This window comes from Hibiscus syriacus, unplaced genomic scaffold (assembly GCF_006381635.1).
Source record: "Hibiscus syriacus cultivar Baekdansim isolate YM2019G1 unplaced genomic scaffold, ASM638163v2 tig00110716_pilon, whole genome shotgun sequence".
Lineage (NCBI taxonomy): Eukaryota > Viridiplantae > Streptophyta > Magnoliopsida > Malvales > Malvaceae > Hibiscus > Hibiscus syriacus.
The window spans coordinates 700307-713046 of NW_024062835.1; the positions used below are offsets into that span (position 1 = coordinate 700307).

Here is a 12740-nt window from a genome sequence, read left to right on the forward strand (position 1 = left end):
CAACAGAATTTTGATTTTGGAAGGGCAGGAAAGACTCCAAATATATTTATAGAACTCACCTTTGTAGGAGTTCTCCACTAGAGCTGAATCAAAGTCCCATAGCCACTTCTCACCGAATATAATCCTGATTGTTCTCCATCCCAAACCAGTAAGTCCTCTTGAAGTACTTCCGAGAGGGGTAACGCCAAAATAGACTGGGCAATGTCCACGGGAAAAATGGATTGAATAAGAGGGATATTCCAGCAACGTGTTGAATGTGAGAATAAATCTGATACGTGATTAACCCCATCAACCCGTAGAGTAACCAAATTCTACGGAGGATATTGAGGGAGCCAGTAATCATTCCAAATGGAGATAGTCTCCAATTCCCACTTTCCAGCAGCACCCCATTTCTAATAACCCCCGAGATCTCCATATGCTTCTCCAGATGATCGATGGATTAGAGCCCAAATTTGCTCTTTCAAAAGAAGAATTAGGATAGTATTTCGCGCGTAACATCCCTGCCATTAGAGATTCTGGATCAGTAATTAAGCGTCAGCCCTGTTGTGCTAACAAAGCGATGTTAAATTTACCAAGGTCACGAAAACTCATTCCACCATTTTCCTTAGGAAGACACATAGACTTCCAGGTGCACCAAAACTTCGCAAACAAAGACTCCAAATCTACACAAAAAGAACTTGGAAGAAAAAAGCAGGACATTGCGTAGACTGGAATTGCTTGTAGTGCAGCCTTCATAAAAACTTCTTTACCTCCCATTGGTAGGCTTCGAGTGTTCCAACTTTGAATGAACATAAGACATTTCTCCAACAATTCTTTGAAAGCCCTCCTTTTGTTTCTCCCTAACTATAGAAGGTGGCCCCAAGTACTTCTTAGAATTCATGGTTCCATTTACATTCAACACTCTGGATACATCCGTGCGATTTTCTTGGCTTACATTTGAGCTGAAAAAATGCCAGACTTATCAAAATTGATAAGTTGGCCAGAACAAGCTGAGTACAAATCTAGGGAATCCTTTAAACCGTCGCACCCGCAGCTGTTGCTTCATTGAATATTATACTATCGTCGGCGAAGAGTAAATGGGTAATAATTGGAGCCCTCCTAGTAATCCTAATACCCTTCAAAGTTTATCGTCCCTTGACGTAAACCCCTCTCCGGTCGAAAGCTTTCACCAACTAAGCCATTAAGCACCACAGCGTAAGAAACTGAGGACATAAAATCCATAATCAGACTGACCCAAATGCTAGAAAAACCCATCTTACAAAGCATAGCCTCGAGAAAGCGCCAATCCACACGATCGTATGCTTTACTCATATCTAATTTCAGTGCAAACGAGCCGTGTTTACCCACTCTTTTATTCTTTAGCATGTGCAGCACCCCGTACGCTGTTATGACATTCTGTTATAGGTCAGCCTGGAACAAAAGCGCTCTGGGTTTTATCGATACACAAGTGAAGTACTGCATGTAGACGATTGGCAACCATCTTGGAAATAACTTTGTACAGGACGTTACAGAGGCTAATGGGGCAGAATTGAGTTAGATTTCTAGGATCGGGAATCTTTGGAATTAACACAATGTGCGTCATGTTTATTTCAGAGATCGTCCAAACCCCTCGGAGGACTCCAATGCACTACTCAGGATATCTTTGCCGATGATGTCCCAAAAACGTTGATAGAAAATTGCGCCTAAACCGTCCTCTCCTGCCGCTTTTAGAGGACCCGTGGATTGGACAGCAGCAGCCACTTCCTCATACGAATAATCACACAGCAGATTAGAGTTTATGTCCTCTGTTATGCATCGATCAACACCATCAAGAATAGGAGAAGGGTCACTGACATCTTGAGCATAAAAAAGGCTTCTGAAATAATCATATGCATACGTTGAATATCATCAGGATCATCGCAGACAATTCCAGCTTCATTAGTAAGGGCTGAAATTCTTTTTGATCGTCTACGTCGAGAAGCATACCTATGAAAAAAGTCTGTGTTTCGGTCTCCGTGTTGGAGCCAGTAGGCCCTCGCTCTTTGCTCCCAATAGAGTTCTTCTCGGTCAGCTTGAAGGTTCATAGCCAATTTAACTTAAGTGATTTCTCCAAGCACATCATCCGAGAGATCAGATGCATTTAATTCTTCAAGTCTTCTACATAAATCTTTCATTGAGATTTTCTTCTCACGCGTTATACGTTTGAACCATACTTCCAGGCCAGTGCTTACTTCTTTTAAACGAATAGGAACATTACCTCTAGAACAATTCCAAAGATGTTTTACCTCTGCTTCGCAAGAATCTTCTAAAAGCCAAGAGGCCTCAAATCGGAAATGCCACATCTCATAGTTCGAACTGCCTCAACGTCCGTAGAGAGAAGGATCGGACAGTGATCCGAAACGGAGGGGGGTAAATGTCCAAGCCGAAAATTGGGAAAAAGCTCCCACCAGTTTGTATTTGCAACCCCACGATCCATAATATTATTCGTTTCCAGTCTGCCGTGTTCCCAGGTAAACCACTGGCCAGAATAACCCAAATCTTCAAAGTCACAATCTGTTAGCATCGATCGAAATCCCGCCATTTGGCGCTCACTCCCCCTTGCTTTTCATGAGAAAAAGCAATCTCATTAAAGTTTCCTATCACAAGCCAAGGGGTCGAAGGATAATCATTCAATTGCCTTAACAAATTCCAGGAAGCACGCCTATTTTGTTCTTCACGAAAAGCCAGTGCATCTCCAAGTTTTACCATCCGAATCGTCATCGATGAAAATGTCAATATGGCGATCCGCGAAAGTCCACAAAGAAATTTGTGCGTTATTTTCCCACCCAATCGACAAGCCACCACTTCGACCATTCGAACCCACATCAATCCCATTTACAAAACCACACTGTTGACGAAGTCTACTCATTCTCGTACTCTGTAATTTAGTTTCGATCAGGAAAATTACAAAGGGGTTTAAGTCTCTCAGCAGATACCGGGGACGACGTACAGTCCGAGACTTCCCCAAGCCCTGGACATTCCAGCTTAGAAATTTCATTGTGAACGGCGGGCCTGATTAATAAGGCGGCCGATAGAGAAATAGAAACATCGGTTGAATCAGCATTAGAAACTTCCGATGAAGAGTTTTGAATTCTAAGACGTTTTGCCCCATCAACATAAGTAACTGGATCTTCTTCCCCAACATTTGTCATCTCTACATCCAGCCCCCTAACATTACTTCCTGCATTTGGGCCCTCACATAAGGGTCATTAACTGCAGCATTGACATTTGTTATTCCCGTTGATGACATTTGTGAATGTAAGGAAACAGCAGGATTGGCACTAGTTTCTCCTTGAATTTTGGGATCTCCTGTTACCATCAAAGTCAAGTGTTTAATATTTGGCACCCTCATCTCCTGAGATTGCGGAATAGAATCCCGCTGATTTTGGTTATCATCGTTTCCTTCCTCTCGCAACCATCTGCACTTCTGCGCCGCCGCTCGACGAGGAGGAGCACGGAGGCTAATATCCCATCCGAAAACAATCTTCGTTATATCCATTGTCAATCGAACTGGACAAAAACTCTCCCCATGACCCATTCTTCCACAAATGAAACAAAAAATCTGTATTTTTTCATACGCAAATCATACGTATTGTGATGGACCTCTTAAAGTGGCAAGTCTCTTTCGACATTTCAAAGGCTTTCGAATATCCAGTCGAACTTTGATACGCATAATTCCTTTATAATTCATATTAACAGCAGAGGAGTCATGTTCTTGAAAAACACCAATGAAATTTCCTAAAATTTGAGCAACCGAAGTCGAAACAAAACCTGGGGGAACATCATGAACCTGCACCCACATATCAACATTATCCAAAGGAACTTTCGCTGGATCCTCACCTGCTTTTAGACGATAAATGATCAACATATGAGAGTTAAAATTCCATGGTCCTCCTGCCTCAATCCTGTCCATATCAACTTCATGAAAAAGCCTAAAGAGGTACCTTCCTTCACCTACATCAGTTATGGCTATTCCACCAAGAGGGCGCCACACAGACGCAGAGTTGTGCGCATAGCCTGAAAATGGATAACACTTGTCGTGAGAAACGTCCCCACAAAGCAGTTTGTAAAAGACAAACCAAGGTTCTTGTTTGGAGATTCCACAGTAATCACATCATCTTCCTCCTCCTCCAAACTTAGGTTTGGCAGAGTAGTTTGTGTAGTCGGATCCATAAACAAAAACCAAAAAAGTAGACCAAAAGCGTGTCAAGGAAAATGAAGGGTACAAAACTCAACTAAATCGTATACATGATTCATTGTCGTTTTTGGAATAGTTGAGGAGTGGCAAGTCCCTCATATTGCTGATATTTTTAACCGATAATCCAAGATCATAACCCCTCGATCGTAGCCTTGTTAGAGACACGAGTTAGTGGAGGCAAAACAGATCTAATAATTCGGCAGTTGGGGTTCCTAATTATTTCTCGAGTTAAAGCTCAAGGATTTAGTGGCGATATCTGGCTATTATGAAAGGATGACGTTCAAGTCGATATGCTACATATTTTGAATCAGTTTATACACACTATAGTACATGATAAAGGATTAACAAAACCGGAGTTCCTCACGACAGTTTATACAAGCCCCCACATCTCGATTAGAAAACACCTATGGGGACAACTCACTCGCCTAGACTCGGGGTGACTGCCCATGGTTATTAGGGAGAGATTTTAATGCAACATTAAACCAAAATGACAAAATGGAGGAGCTACAGGAAGAGTTGGAACAAGTAAAGACTTTGCTGATTTTGTCTTTGACAATGCACTAGTCGATATTGGATTCCATGGAATAGCTTTCACATGACGCGGGACTCCTTGCCTCAGAGACTTGATTGATGTCTTCCAAATCAATGTTGTGTAACAAATTTTACTGAAGCCAAAGTGGCACATTTAGATCGACTCGGATTGGATCATCGGTCGATTACAAACAAAACTAAAGCAAGCACCCACAGATAATAAACCATTTCGTTTCTTAAGTCCTGGCAGCAACATCCCAATTTTCTACTACTACTTAAGTCAAATTTGTTGAAAAATGAAGGTGCTGAAGTTAATCTAGAAAGACTTCGTACAGACCTAAAGGATTGGAATAAGAACACGTTTGGGTCAATTGGGAGAAAGAAAAAGATAATATTGGCAAGGCTTAAGGGGATTGAAAGAACATTAACGCAGAAGCACTCAAACTTTCTTGCCAAATTGAAAAACAAATTGAAAATCGAACTAGAAATTATCCTTGAACAAGAAGAAAGTTTGTGGATGCAGAAATTAAGAAGCAATTGGCTGATTCATGGCGATTGAAACACAAATTCTATCATACATGCGCACAAACTCGAAGACGACACAGGTAGATCGAGAGAAGTTGAAATTCCTATTTTATCATAGTAAAATTCTTCTACTGTTGCCCGTAGTTTTTTACCCTATATTTTTAAGGGTTTTTACGTAAAATTTGTGTCTTATTTATCTTCATTTTTATTTTCTCAAATTATCAGTTGCAATTTTGCTCTATCCGATAGCCGTATTCCATAATAGTTGCTACTGCAATGCAAACATTATTTGTGATAGATTTCGATGAGATGCCTTCTTCTCCGACCACAACATGCCATCTGAAAAACCAAAAATCCCATAATTCTGATCTCATTTTTTTAAATTATTAACATAAACAATTACATGCACAGCAATTTGAACAACTAAGTACCTACTTTTTGTTTAAGTTGCTTGTTCTCTTCCAATAACATCGCTCTCTGCATTATTAAACCATGGATTCACGACTTTCAGATTGCATTACAGTGGTATTAAAGGCTCTGATTTAAAATGCTACTACTAACCTTGTTTTCAAGACAAGAGATCTCGTTTGTAATAAGATTATCCTTAGTATGGATAATGCGTTTAAGTCCAGATTCCAGCATCATCTCTAGTTTCTGTAATTCATCAATGTTCAATCCTTGAAGATATTCCCCTCTCATCCGTCTGTTCAATAGTGGACTTAAATTGTTGGTGTTGTTGATGTTAACAGTGGGGTTATGCCGGCTTTGAATAGTTCACCTTTCTAGTTTGGGTGAAGAGTTACGATCTGTAATCGATTGATGGTCGAATGATTATATCAATAGTGGAGAAAAAAGAAGAAGAATCTAGAAAGATAGTAAACAGATTGTTTGGGTTCAAAAGAGGTAGAGAGAGTTCGAGAGCCCCTCCTCTTGGAGTCTCTAGGGACTTGTATATTGACAATTTTTTCTGTGATGGTGTCAAACTTATGATTGTGATAACTGGTTGACAAGATTATTAAAAGCAGTCACCAATCAGTATTTGAATCTTGTCAGATTTCTTGATTTTACCAATCATCTCATCACAAAGTGATAGTAGAAATAATTCCGATGGTACAACACTTTGAACAACATTAAAAAATTAGTGAATATTACTCACATTAATTCATGGGTCTTATCTGCAATTTCCTTCCCCAATCGTACGTTATTGCTGTTTTCCGGCTATAGTTAAAAAATGTATCAAGAACTATAGAGTATCAAACATATATTCGTATTCGACACTCGACATTGAACAACTTGATAATTACATACCTGTAGTTCAAGAGAAGGTTGGTCCAATTTGTTCAGATTGTGAGACTGCAAACTATATCTTCGCAAAATATCTTCCATACTTCTCATGGAGGGGAAAAAAAAAACAGAATGATAAAATTACTCGCACAACACTATTCTTCAATTAAGACCAAATAGCATGGAATTAAACAATAATAACTGGAATTATTTGCACATCAATAAATTTTTAATTAAATCTGGCAATTAATATACTTTCATATATAAAGTTTAGAGTGATGGTAGAAAATACTAATCACTTCCGCCCTAGAAGATCATTATCACCCGTCTTTGTCGCGAGATTTTGGGTTAGGAGAATAAATTTTTAAAATTTTAAGAGAGAGAACTTATAAAATTATAGGGAACGAAAACAGATTATCAATAAAAAATACAAAAAAAAATATAAAATTATGGTAATTTAAAATTTTCAAGTGAAAATTATCCTCGATTGTCCTTCAGTCCACCCCTGATTAATATAGGATTACTAATAATCTTCCAAATTCCTAAATCAGAGGTTAGTGGGATGAGACACTAAATTCCTTAAGCAATGTCAGAGGTTCGAACCTTGACGTTTGTGAATGGAGCAAACTGGGTTGGGAGGGTCGCTTTTGTCTCTGCAATACCTAATCTAGATTAGTCGATTAATAAATCGGATACCAATGATTAATTAAAAAAGTGTTTAAATTCATGGTTGACTCTACAACATTGTAACAACAATAATATCATATAATGTAAACTTTGTTATATAATCAATTCCTAGTTTATCTCCAATTTTTTTTATCATTATTGTTACATCAACTCTTTTCCCTACATTATGTTCTACTTTTGTGTTTAACAGATCATCGGATATAGAAACAAGAAAAGAAAAAGAAAAACATGTGAATGGATACAATTAAGTGTTCACCAAACTTATCCAAAAGAGACATGAACTAATAAAGATATTATTATATAAAATATTCAACCATTGATAATGAATATTTAAACCCCAATTCAAATGATATACTTAAATATGAGATTCTTAAGATAATAATCATTACTTTCACTACTAAAGTTATTTGATTCTAGTAACTAACGAATATATTATATCAAAGGAATAAAGCGAAACTAACATTGAAATTTTCAAGTCTCAAAGCTAACTATGACTTATTCAACCAAAAGAAAATCGTTATTTTCACCTACACGACGGCTATTACCGACAATAAGTTTACAATATATATATATATATATATATATATATATATATATATATACGACATGACCATCCAACTTAGTTGGTAGAGCACAAGGTTTTAATTTGAGGTCGTGGGATCGAGTCCCACGGAGGGCATTTCATAATTCGAAGGTCTTCTACGGAAGCTGCTCTCAATCTGGTGTTGAGAGCAACCTACTATCTTACCTCCCGTTACCTCATTACATATGGGAACAAGGGACAACCATATATATATATATATGTATACCTGGAGCTAGCAAACTAAAAGAGCTTTCTTGTAGCTGAGAAAATGATGAGAGCAACATCAGCATCGCAAAGAACAGAAAGCTCTTCAGCTTTCTTGAACAACCCTCGCCTTCTCTTCGATAAAGTTACTTGCCTTGCCGTCAAGTTGTCTATCTTCTTGATCTTGATCTTCTCCCTTGCCATTTTTATTATTTATTTCCTCCATTGTGCAAACCCAAAACAAAAGAAAGTACTTCAGATTCATGGCTTCTTAAGACAAACAAAACAATACTGGTATTATATATCGATACTACATAAAATTACTCAAAAAAGAGGGGAGAATATAAGTGGGGTTTTGATTATTTTTGTGATGTGTTCATAGGGAATTTTAAGATGAAAACCCTAGTGGAACAGTGGAAGAAGACCTTGCTCAGATCAAGCTGAATGAAGCAGCAGCAACAACAACAAAAGGGGGAAAAAGTGACAAAAACCCACCAATCTTAGCTCATTAACATACAAAAAGAAGCACACAAAGTGTAGTATTTGTGGGTTTATTTTCATGAATTTTACCGTACTAAAGGAAACTGGTAATATTAGGTCCAGGAGCTGCAAGTTAGGTCTGGGAAAAGAAACCAAAAGCCTCCCAATTGGAGAAGTTTTGATTGGTTGTGAGGAAGGAAAAAGGTTTGATTGGTTGTGAAGAGTAATTTGTTGTCGGTTCAAGAAAGGAAAGGTTTAACTATTTACCTTCCCTTTATAGCTAAAGAGAGACCCAATCTATGAACATTTTGCCTATAAAAAGTTAAAAAAGAATACATAGACAGAGAAGGTTGGGATGTGAATATATAAATGAAAATCCAAATAAATTTCACCTCAACTTTTTTTTATGTACAAAAATAGTCATTAACTACAGAATATTATTTTATTGTGTTTATTGTCTATTAAAAGTTATAAAATAATCTCTCGATTATATGATTTTGTTTTACTGAGTCCTTCAACTATTAAAAGTTATAAAATGGTCACTCGACTATTCATATGTTCCAAACTCGTTCTTTTATATTAAAAAAGTGACGATCGTCTGAGTTGGACATTAACATGTTGACTGGAATATGATAAAATCTAATCACATAACCGTTTGAGCTTTATTTTATGGATTGACTATTAGTTTACATTATACTATCAAGGTAATGCTTGAAAGATGTTAAGAAGCTAGTTAGCAAGTTAGTTAGGTTGTTAGTAGCAGTTTAGTTGTTAATTAAATATGTATAATACATTAGTTAGCTATACATAAGATGAATATAGTGAGTAAAACACTTCTTCATACAACTCGTTTTCATCTTCTTTACCTATATAAACATTGACATGGTATTAGAGGCCATCGCCGGTGGTTGTTTCTGGTTAGTTTGTTGTTGGTGAGTTGGTTTAATTGCCATCCTTCTTGTTTTTTTTGTTTCTGCACAATCATGGTCCAACCAGAGACAACTCAGATCGACTACAATCATCCTCTCTATCTTCATCCTTCAGACACTCCGGGAACGTTGCTCGTTTCTCATATGGTAACTGGTGTGGAAAACTACAATCTATAGAGCAGATCCATGCACATTGCTTTATTAGCAAAGAACAAGATTGGATTCATAGATGGAACTTGTTCTAGTGAAGGTCTTTCTCCAGATTTTTTGGCGCAATGGGAACGTTGCAATGCCATTGTTCTTTCATGGATCTTGAATACGGTCAGTCAAGAACTTTCTGCAGGAATAGTTTTTGCTTCAAACACATTACGTGTATGGGAAGATCTTAAAGAACGTTTTGATAAGATTGATGGTTCACGAGTTTATTTTCTGCATCGAGAAATTGGTTTTCATTCTCAAGGTACGTCTTTCATTTCGGTTTATTACACACGCTTGCGATTGCTCTAGGATGAATATGATGCTATTGCCCCTTTCGCTGTGTGCAACTATGACGTTTCTCGGAAGAATACGAAACATGTTCATCAACAATGGCTTTTTCATTTTCTTATGGGATTGAATGATTCCTACTCTATGGTACGCAATCAAATACTATTGTTAAAATCATTACGTTCTGTAAATCAAGAGTATTCCATGCTTGTTCAAGAGGAAGGTCAGCGTCAAAATACATGAAGATTAGCTAGTGTTTTAGAACGTACTGCATTCTACTCTAGCACTCAGGTCAAGAAATGTTTCAATGGAGTGTGCGATTATTGTCATATCAAAGGATATAAGAAGGAAACATGCTACAAGCTGATTGGTTATCCAGTTGATTACAAGTTTAATAAGCATAAGGGATCTGCTGCTAACAATTTATCTTGAATAGTGAAGGAGAATCATCCTCTTCTTTGGCTGAAAACTCTATTTCTCCTAAGGTTCTTACTTTTACACATGAACAGTATCAGCAAATTCTTGAGTTGTCGGGAAAAGATCCGCCTGTGCAAGTTGCAGCACATATGGCAGGTACTCGTCTTGTTTCCTTGCATCATGACTGTATTCTAGATACTGGGGCTACGAATCATATGACCTTTGATATTGAGAAGTTGAGTTCTTATGTTGCTTGTGATTCCTCTTCGTTTGTTCAGCTGCCGAACGGTAAAACCACACATATAGCCCACAAAGGACTTATGCCTTTTCTTCTAATCACATGTTAACCAATGTTCTGCATGTACCAGATTTTCATTACAATTTACTGTCCGTATCACAATTAACCAAAGAACTTAAATGTTACTTAACCTTTTATCCACAATTTTACCTTATACAGGACCTTTACAGTGGAGAGATGAAGGGGATTGGTAGATCTTATGATGGTCTTTACATTTTAAAGTTCCAGTAAAAATTCTTGTTTGTCTTCTAATTTGTTAAAGTCAAATAATGGTGTACTATGGCATGCAGGACTTGGCCATACCTATTTGAGTACTTTGAATACAATGTCTCAATTACATAGCAAATTGTCTAATGTTGATCATGTTAAAAGCTGTATTGTTTGTTCTCCTGCTAAACAAACTCATTTACCATTTCATGTGAGTGATTCTCGTGAGTCAACTATATTTTATCTTATTCACATTTATCTCTGGGGAGCGTATCGTATTTCAACGCATAGTGGACATATGTATTTCTTAACTGTTGTTGATGATCATTCGTGTATGACATGGGTATTTTTACTTAGACTCAAAAGCGATGCATTTGTTACCATTAAACAGTTTTTTGCCTATGTTGACAATCATTTTTCTGGTAAAGTTAAAACTGTGAGAAGTGATAATGGTTGGGATTTCTTTAGTAATGAAGGTAGTGCTTTTTTTTCTTCTCAAAGGATTGTTCATCAAAGTTCTTGTGTCCATACGCCCTAACAAAACGGGGTTGCTGAGCGAAAACACCAACATTTGCTTAATGTTGCTCGTGCTCTTAAGTTTCAATCTTTTGTTCTAATTAAATTTTGGGGTTAATGTATTCAAACTATCTGCTATATAATTAATAGGCTGCCAACCAGGGTTCTTTAATAGAAAACACCATTACAAATGCTTTATGGGAATGTGCCTAATCTTTCACATCTTAGAGTATTCAGGTGTCTTTGTTATGCTACTATACCTAACAATCATGATAAATTTTCCTTTAGGTTTGTTCATTCGATTTTTATGGGATATTCATTGGTGCAAAAGGGTTATATCCTCTTTAGTTTAAGTTCTAATTTTTTTTGTTAATCGTGACGTGGTATTTCATGAGTCTATTTTTCCTTTTCAGTTTTCAGTTAAAAATTCTCCCTTGTTTCCTATCTCGACCTTGCCTAGTGACCTTGATCGAGATTTTTTACATATTCTAGTTGTAACAACTCATAATTCATGTGATGAGTATTTATCTGTGTATGAGTTTTCATACAACCCTAAAACTATAAATACTCAAAGTGTAACTTCTGATTCAGTCTGTCGATTCCTGATTCATGTCCATCATCTTCTCGGTTATCGAGTCAACCATTTGTATCTAGCTTCTCTCCTTTGAGGTATTCTACTCGAGTTACTAAACCACCTTCATGGTTATCTAATTTTGTTTGTCCTTCTCGATCCTTTCTTCTACTTCACTGCAAGCAGGTATGCTTTCCTCTTCCAATAATCTTTCTTCTTTCCATTTACCTTTGCAAACACCAGCTTTTGCTGTTTCTTCTTTAGTTGAACCTAAAACCTACCATGAGGCATCTCGTGATGAACGCTGGGTTGAAGCTATGCAACATGAAATTCATGCTCTAAAGGCAAATTGTACCTGGACAGTGGTTGATCTACCCCCAAATAAATGACCCATTGGTTGCAAATGGGTATACCGGATCGAGTACAACTCTGATGGTTTGCTTGAAAGATTTAAAGCCCGGTTAGTTGCTAAGGGTTACAGTCAACATGAAGGTATTGACTTTCATGATACCTTTTCACCTGTGGCAAAACAAGTTACTGTTCATACTGTTATTGCCATGGTTGCTATGTTTGGATGGGAGCTATGTCAGATAGATGTCTTCAATGCTTTCTTACAAGGAGACCTTCATGAAAAAGTTTATATGAGGCTACCAAAAGGTTTTTGCAACCAGGGGGAGTTTAGAGTATGCAGGTTGCTCAAATCATTATATGGTTTGAAGCAGGCATCTCATCAATGGAACTTAATATTGACTGAAGCCCTTACTGCTAATGGTTATGTGCAAAGCCTTTATGATTACTCGTTGTTC

The 12740-nt window shown here is 37.3% G+C and overlaps 1 pseudogene; it reads right to left on the bottom strand.

Moving 5' to 3' along the window:
- Window positions 1-5695: 5695 nt before the first annotated feature.
- LOC120138912 lies at window positions 5696-8811 on the bottom strand (annotated as a pseudogene).
- Window positions 8812-12740: the final 3929 nt, after the last annotated feature.